The sequence below is a fragment of the Gavialis gangeticus genome, unplaced genomic scaffold (genome assembly GCF_001723915.1).
Source record: "Gavialis gangeticus isolate Ggan-Ray unplaced genomic scaffold, GavGan_comp1, whole genome shotgun sequence".
NCBI classification, from domain to species: domain Eukaryota; kingdom Metazoa; phylum Chordata; order Crocodylia; family Gavialidae; genus Gavialis; species Gavialis gangeticus.
The window spans coordinates 70,999,135-71,008,609 of record NW_017728993.1 but is presented as its reverse complement, the minus strand read 5'-3'; positions in this window follow the sequence as shown (position 1 = coordinate 71,008,609).

The following is a 9,475-nucleotide window of genomic DNA, read 5'->3' as shown; positions in this document are numbered from 1 at the left end:
TTCTTGTAAAGTCTTAAAACTACCATATATTCTCAGATACAACATGCACAAACCAGCTGTTGGAAACCAGAGTGTGCATTATATGCAAGAAAATATGGTAAGAGCAGTTCTGCAGCTTGCTGGGCAAAAGCCAGAGTCTGTCTTGGCTTCCTAGCTGCTGCTACTCAGTTATATACTACAAGGAAAAAATCTTTCTTTGTTCATTCTGCCTTTCAAAAACAAGATGCTTATCTTATTCTAGGGAATGTTGTATGCAAGAAGATAGAGCTGCTTGATGTTGGGGGGTAATTTTTTATTTATTATTCCTAAAATGAAAGCTTATGGGTATTTTTATTAAGTTTTAGTAGGGCTTCTCAGAGTTATTTAACATGAAAATGGGACCTTCTGACATCTTTCTGTGATGCAAGGGAAGCTATGTTAAGCTCCCTATTAACCCCAGAGAGTTTGCAATCTCCTTGGTGTTGTCTGCAGAGTTTGTAAGATTGGTTGTATTAACAGCAAAGAGACAAAGCAGAGTTCATAAACTCCTCGAGGAAGGGAGGCATAATTTGGTATGTGCAGATGTTTGTGGGGTTCAAAAGCAGATATTGACATGTGGCTCCTTGTGGAACAACTCTTGTGACTTCTCGACCCAGCAACCACTCAAAGGAGGTGGATGCAATAGCAGAGATGCAGGAACATGCATGGGAAAAAGGAAAGGCTGAAAACTCCCTCTGGAGGGAGATTCTGTGAGCCTGGGTAGTGGCAAATGGAGAAATAGGATTCACTTCAATTTCTCTTCCACACCAAGAAATGAAACTTTTCATGATGACTGAAAGATAATCCTGTACCAAAAGCATTCTCTTCACCATGTTGTGCTCTGTACTGTGAGGGCTCCAACTTAAAGCTTCGCTTTCAAACATCCTGGATTCATTTTTATCCAAAAACTGCAGAGCAGTCACATTCCTATCAACAACTAAAACACCACTTTTATGCAAGGGAAGATTATGCTCCATAAGGTCAGGGAGGAGGAGAAGATTGTCTCCCTAGTAAGGTGAACATAGCAAGGAAAATGAGGAGGAATAGGTGTAGACTTGCCTCAGACCCTTAAAACTGGAAGCCCTCCTGCTTCCATTTAAATGTTTTTCAGTGGCAGAAATAAGACACACGCACAAATATTTCTCCTTTATAGCTATTAAGTGGCCATCAGTTTTAGAGATATCAACATTTCACATACAAAGTCAGCTATCAAAGAAACAACAGCAAATTGAGAAGACAGAGGAAACGAACACAGGTGACTTTGACTCAACTGGCTTTCTCCACTCCGTTTTTACCAAGCATAATGTCAACTTGCCTAATATACAGGGAACAGAGGCTCTTAGAAGCCCAGGCCCTTCTGAGCTACCAATGCCTCTAAACCAAAAAAAGGAGATCAACATTGGATTCTCCTCCCATTGCTGTACATGAGCAAGTAGCCACAGAGAACAACAGTTTATACTAGTGTTTATAGCTAGGATCTGGGTTCAAAACACAAGGAAATGTTAGAAGAAAAATCTCCCTCCCATACACCCTAAGACAGGGGTGGGGAAAATAGAAGATCCGGCCAGTGGCCGGACTCTATTTCCCAGCAGCCTCTGCCCATGTCACTGCAGCCAGTTTCCACGGGCACTCTAGGAACAGCAAGACCATCACAGCATGGTGCCAGGGTTTCTATGGAGACCAGCCCCAGCAGCACTCGCAAGGTGCACAGCTGGGTGAGGAGCTGCTTTGGGGCCGGGGCCAGGATCTTGTAGTGGTGACAGCATGGCCTCGAGCCAAGGCGTGCAGGCAGTGGATCACAGCTCTGCCTCAGTTCTGGACCACTCTATCACCACTGCAAAATCCCAGCCCCAGAGCAGCTCCCTGCCCTGCCAGTACTGCTGGGGCTGGTCTCCATGGAAACCCCAGCCCCAAGTTGTCATGGCTTCACTGCTCCTGGGGTCTCCACGGAAACCAGCTGCAGCGATGCAGGCAGGGGCTACCGGGAAATGGAGTCTGCCACAGGCTGGACCTTTTCTGCCCTGAGGACAACTGGCAGATGTTACATTTAGTGCACAGTTAACGTGCAAATCACCTGATAAGTTGTAACATGCCATACCTTCAACCAATTTATCATGTGGAACATCTTTGTGACTGGTTTGCATCACAGTTTTTAATTTGAATGTATATTATGGAACTTGGAGACAGCGTTTGTGTTTATTGAACTTGTTTCTCTTTGGCAGCAGGAACTGCAAAATTAGCACAGATCAGGATCTGGATGAATATGCACTGACAGAACTCTACCCGGGATAATTTAAAATAAATGTGGAACATGTTTTTAGACTGTGCAGTCCACCTAAGCCTGCCATGATCATCTCTGTGAAAGACAGTGATCTATTATATCACAGTCTGGATCTCATTGCTGCTCTAAGAGGCTCATTAAAATGAACTTCAGGGCTTGACCATGCCCTCTTTTCCATCCACATGAAGTGGAAGTAACCCCCCCAAAATTAATGGGATTGCATTGGCATGCAAGAGGAGAGACACTGGCTAAGGATATTCATCATCTATAAAGGAGATCCTTGTGCAATTATGTAAATTAGACCTGAGTGAAATCAAATCAACAGCCCCTCTCACCTACCCTCTATTATTGTGGGAAGTGATGCAACATTGTATGTCAGGGGAATTGCCCCATCCTGCCTAGAAGGATCTCAGATTAGTAGGGTTTCCACTAATTCACTTGTAGGTTGGGTTCCTCTCCCTATTTCCAGCCCATCAGCTCAACTTTCTCAATGGAGCCGAATGACAACTTAGCATTCACTCAGCTTCTGTGGTCTAATATTCACCACATGTTCAACTGTGACTTTGCAGCTTGTTCCTACAGCACCTGAAATTCCTTGGTGGTCTACCATCAAACTTCTGGTCAGGCTAACCTTCTAGGATCAGGCATAGTCAGTCCAGCAGGGCTATAGCCTTTGAAAGGTATATCACTGCTTTAAAAGACATTGCTGCTTTCTCCTGGGGTTTAATCGCAACTGACCGGTTCTTAGTCTTATCCCACTATTTCTGTTTACACCTCTTATCTCAATCCACTAAGATCTTCAAACACTATGATCCAGTAAGTAGGACACTGCTTTAGGAGCCAGGAGACTTAGAGCTTGTCTACATCACCTCCGTGCCAAGCCCCCTGTGACAGAGGTCATCCAATCTACCCTTTCCTATTCTCTATCTGCCAGATACCAGAAATAAGACAAAAATATCCTTCCTAACTGCACAGCAATAAGCATGCCTGAGAAAGAGCCAGATTGCAGATACATGCTGAGGGCTGCTCTAGGCTGGCTATACCGCCTTGTTGACCCACATGGAACACAAGTGTGTGGGCAAGATGTGCTTCATGGTGCTACTGAGTGTAGCATGAAAACAGTGTAGAGATGCCCTTCAGGTCTATTGCGACTCTGGCCCAATCTGCTGTGTGAACTTGGGTGAGTCTTTCTGCATCTCTTCTTTCCCTCTTTACTGTCTGCAGAATAGAGCTGTCTTGTTACGTGCCTGCTCACCATCTGATTCTCCAGGGCCTTCGGGCACTGTTAGAAGACATTTAACAAAAAGTAAGAGAGAACCTCCAGGAACTCAACTGCATTCCACAGCCTATGTGATATCCATGTTGCATGTGGCACACAATCATTAACAAAGTACTTACACTCTTATCTAGAAGAGAAAAGAAGAAGAATATATGACATCTCCATCTCTAGGCCCTAATATACCATCCAGAAATATGGCATCTGCCAAGCAGAGTTTCATTCAGTCTCACAGCACTCCTAGAAGGATACAAAAGAACTTCCTTTTTTTCTTCCCTTGTTGTAAAAAAAACTAATACAGAAGTCCTCAAAGATATTTAGGCACTTAACCTATTGATTTCTTTTGAGGAGTAGGGTGTAAGTACCCAAGGTCACACAGAAGGTGTAGAGCAGAGCTGGACTGAAACATCTCCCCAATACTGCAAGACAAGCAAGTGCTGCTTGATAAATAGTTGTGTTTCTTGTTTTCCTGAGATTGTAGCTATGCAACTTCCCTGGTCATATTAGCATGGAGTTTTGCATTTACATTTCTTTAGTATTTTTTAAGAGTGAAATAAATTTTCTGGGTGAATGCCTGGCTCCATTTGAGTCAGTGGGAGCTTTAAAAATAGTAACATTTAAAATAGTCCCAAATGGCTTTGCACTTGACTCTTTGTTGAGGTGAATGGGGCAGGATTGGAGTCCCCATGCCTGCTGCTGCTATTCTGTGACTAGAGGCAGTTCTCAGTAAAACTGGGTTAAACAGGCAGCAGAACATCTGTTTCCATTGCAACGGCCATGTCCTTGCAGTAGACAAGAGAGATAAACCCATTTTTATTCAAGCCATGCTACTGTAGCAGGCAGCAAAACTGTGGGCAATCCAGAAAGGGGAAAGAAAAAAAAAATATCACAGGATCCAGATTTATTTTACTCCCCTGATTTTCTCCAGCCTCTGAGATTCCAGTAGTGAGATTTATTTTTGTTACTTTTTTTAGCAGATTTCAGTGCATCTGTTGATGAGATGCTTGAGTTTTCCCTCCTGCAAGTTACCACAGCAGCAGGTTTTGTCACTGACAACCCGAAAGTGCATTGTGATGTCATAAAGGGGGGATGGGCCTCAAGAGGCTTTGCTGAAACTTAGCAACTAGCTGCTGCATAAAACTGGAAGCTGAAGTGTAACCTTGTGCTCCGTACCATAGAGATCATTCAGCGATCTCCAAACACAGGGCAGATTTTCTGAGCATGACTGATACCCAGACAAACTGAGCAAAGCTATGGCTTGGAAATAGTGCCCCTTAGAAGGTAATGGAAAGCCCCCCAACTGCATATCCTTGTCTACAGCACTTCATGGCAATGGGTCTCAACCTTTTTAGATTCAAGGCACCCCTCCCCAGCTCTTTTGAATTTGGCAGCACCCTGGTTGAGACAGTTGTGCTGCCTCAGCTCACCTCAGTGATTTTCTAACAGGGTGCTGCCACCGCTGCCAGGTAAAAGGATGCCTTGTGCACAGCCAGACTGGGAAGGGCTATAGCACGTATGCAGTCCCCCTGCCTCACCAGGGTTCTCTGGTAAGCCTAAAACAGACAGGAGTGCTGGCCTGTACTGCAGCCCTTCCCAGTGTGACCCCACATGGCATCTCCTAGAAAGGAGACTGAGGAGAGCGTGGAAGTGTCCCCATACCTCTCTTTCTGGGAGGAGCATGCGTAGTGGAGGTGGAGGGCAAACAGTTGTAGTATGAGCCCCAGTTGAGAACCACTCTAGAGTGCTCTAGAGTGCTTCAGAGAGACGGCTGATTGAAACACACCTCACAATATGGACAGAAAGAGGACAAAGTGATTTGGTCCTTCAGCCCCAGTCTCTGAGAGGTGAAAAGAAGGGCCCAATAGCAGCTGCACTCATTCAAGGTGGCCTAAATATTCCCAAACATCGCCTGCACCCTGACTTTCCCTCACCAAGTCCAAATTTCCCAGAGTAGGTCTTTGCCCCATCTTCTAGTGAATAGAGATTCACCTTAAGACACTAAATGCACCTGATCCCTGGCACTACAGTGATTTGCTGGGAATAAACTGCCCCTGAACTTACTAGAAAAACCACTATGGGCTTATAAACTACAGTGGACCTGCTGGTCACAGGAGTTTCCAGTGAATGCGGTGGTATGAAGGAGGAGGCTGTTCCTAATGTGACCAGGCAGTAACACACTGAGGGCTTGGAAGATAAGGAAATGGACTTTGAAACAGGCCTAGAGCAGGATGGAGAAGCAGCACAGAATCTGAGCCATCAGCATGACATGTCCAGGCTGGTCTGTCCAAGTCAGAAGGTGTGGTGCCATATTCTAATTAAAGTGATTCTTTCATGCAACTTTCATGTTCAAGAGCAATGCATGGGTGCTCTAGGAAGACAGAGTGATTTTGTGTAATGCAAAGGTTGAATGAGGCAGTTATGGAACCTGTTCTTTGATGGGCAAAGGTGAAGGTAGAGAAAGAAACAAAGGCTCTATGATTTACAGACACTGATCAGGGATGGAAGTACAAAAGAAGTGCAATACTCAGCACACAGAATTTGAGTAGAATCAAATTTGTGTTGAAAACCAAAAAAGATAAGAGCAAAATGATTATTATAGCAAGGGAAAAAAGTTCCCCAGAGATAGAAGTGTTATGCTAACAGGAGAAGAGTTAAATGTATTTGATGGATTTAAATATCTTGGGTCAGCAATCAGAAGTGATGGAAGGACTAGAGAAGATCTGACAAGAAAATTGCAGCTTGCAGTGAATTTTATAGAAGTGTTAAAGGGTTGGCGTGGGAAAGAAGTATTTCAAGGGGAGCTAAGTTGGGAAGTAGGAAGTCCTACACACCACTAAAAAGGCATGTTATATCAAAGAGTTAGAAGACCCACACAGATTAATAAAAACCTATGTGCTTTGTACTCATAAAAAGAATGCACGACTACATAATGCTGCAGGGAATGTTAATGATGCATGTTGAGGATAATACGGCAAAGGGAAGATCTTAGAAAAGATGGGAAGTGAAGAAAAGGTGGTTCCTTGCAGGAAATTACTTCAGAAAGCTAGCAGAAGATAGGAAGATGGATGCAGTGAGCAAGTTCCCATAATCCGTGTGAAGCTGAAACTGGCAACTGATGACAGCAGCAGTGCATAATGGTAGTTGAGTCCAGGCAAGACAAAGGTCTCTCGATATCCTCCTGGCATATTACAGCAGCTGGCAAGAGGCTTTCATGTACCCACCCTAGGATCTGGAATTTGAACTGGACTATTTTTGGCTTATACTTCTACTATCAGGAACAAAGATTTTCTAGTGAGGCAGAAACGACTCCATCTCCTGCTTCCCTAAACTGCGTAGATTCTGCTGCGGTAGTGGGAAAACATTCCAATTCCATGCTCTTTGCCTTGGCTGGTGCCATGGGGCCATTATGGTGGTGATGCCACTCTGCACAAGGAAACACAGAGCCTTGAAGACAGATCTTAGTCACTAAGCAGCAGCTTAATATCTAGGAAAGCTACTTCTGCCCCTACCAATGCCCCTCCCCTGAAAATCTTCCATTATGTTACAAATGGGAGTCTCCCTGGTTAAGATCCACAGAAAGATTTAGGTGTCACAAAAACTAATTTGTAGACATTTTGCCACCTAATAGAACCCACCACATGGAAACTTTTATTAAGAGTGGGATCCACCCCAGCCACTAGGCTGAGCAGAGAACTATTTAAGTCAGCCATTAGGGAGGTAATGGTAGGAGAGGGGTTCCACTTTGTGTTACTTGATGTAAACACTGAAATCCTAGAACCCGTTCTCAAGAGACTGCCCGAATCACTAGACTAGTCATTCTCATTCTCTCACTGGATGCATCTACCCAGAACCATGCAGGAACACACAGAGATACCCAAGCTAGCTCAGTATAGCCATGTTAGCATGGTAGTCCGTGTGAGCTAATTAGCTGAGCTGAAATATGGGCATGTCATATTTCTATATAACACTGCATTGTGCCAGGAAGACATAACCATCAGCATCTCTGGAACTTTACTGGCAAAAAAAACTTAGGCACTTAAGGGTTTTATGCAACTCTAGGAGCTGAGCAAGGTTCTGAGAACGTAAATTTTGGAATTAGGCACTGAAGCGGCACCTCAGCACCCAAGTCCTGTTGTGTATTGAGTCCCCTGCCTATTCCCAGAGGTAATGACCCTCCTCTATTTTTGCAGTAGAAAATGGACCGAAGTTTCTTATGGAGCAATCCCTGTTTCAGACACCTCGGAATAATAATACTTAGCTCTTCCACAGTCTACTTCACACAGATGCATACCAGATAAATCCATAATTCACTAAACTGCATAACACAATGCCACTCCAAAATCTCTGCCTGTTGCTTACATCATAACATCCTTCAATTAACTGCATAAACCACTTAAACACATATCATCTTTCAACAGCTCTACTTTGTAATGTAATTGTACTCTGTGTAACTGCGTAATAAGCAGTGTTAGAAATGGTGAAGAGGAAGCAGCTATTACAGGGCTGCTATTAAAAGCCTTGAAAAATGAGGAGAGAGCAGCCCTAAAACTGACTTCTTCCCCTAATTTTCAAAGGCTTCTAGTAACAGCCTAGAATTTGACTATTAGAAGCCTTGAAAATAACAGAAGTAGTCAGTGAATATCACAGCACTGACAGAGAACTGTACACTTAAGAAGCAGTGTTTGCATTAAGCTGGGCCAAACAAATACTCTGGGTTAGTTCATAGCCCTGAGGGGTTACACTTGTACAGAATACACTGTGTTCAACAATAAGGGCCTCCAGCCTAATTTCAGGAAATTCCTTCTGAGAATAAAGGTTGAAGCAGCTCCACATTGTTATAATTTATCTTGCACTAGCACCCAGAAGCCACAACTGTAGCCCAGGGCCACTGTGCTAGATACTGTAAAAACACAGAACAAGCAATCTGCATCCAAAGGGCTTGCAGTTTAAATACTGTATTAAGCTCAGCTGCTGCATCTCTCCCAGGTATCACTGTATGAAGCCCACCCTCTATGATATACGGTATATTTCATTTAGATCAGTTGGGTCCTTTCTTCATTTGGGAAACAGTCCCCCCCCTCCTCTTTCACGCGCGTGGCTGCTGAGAATTCATTTCCCATAGGGAAGGAAGCTGTGGAAGATGAAGAGGTCTAATGGGATTGTGGTAATTAAGCAAATGATCCTAGTGTCTGACTCCCCTACAATGACACCTAAATGAGACCAGAAAGATAGGCCAAATACCTGTTTTCACTCTGTTTTGCCATACAGAAATCTGACATCAGACACAGCCTCTGTTCTTGCCCTTGGTAACCCAATCATATCGCAAACATGACCCATGACATCATACCCTGCTGCCATGACGACTCCATGTGCGTGCCTCTTGTTAGGATCCGTGATGAAGTGTTACTAAATCAGCAATGAGAATAGTGCACCAGCATCAATCACTTATGAGAGCTATCTGCGAAAGTGGAGATCCAACTTCAGTTGGGTCTGCCCAAAACTCTGTACATGTAAACCATAGCAAGAAGGATTTTTAGTTAGTCCTCGCAAGAGGCATGTCGTAGGGGACCTGAGAAATCCAGTACTTCCTACAGCCCTCTGTGAAGTGACAGGCAATACTTAGGGGCCTTGAACAGGCAGCCTGCCGCACAATTATGATTAACGAGTTGTCAGAAGTGTCTTTGCTCTATGTACGTGCAGGGGAATTATTCGCAGCCCAGCCCAACGCAGCCTTGGAACAGCCGCAAACCCTCTGCCTGCTGCAACCTCCTACTCGCCCAGACGGTGTGGGCACTAAATGTGAAGAGTTAGAGAGCAGCCTTACTACTGTGATCCCCCAGTCACCTACTTCTCCTTGCCCCATTCACTCTTTGCTTCCCAGCCAACGCCCCCCCCCCCCC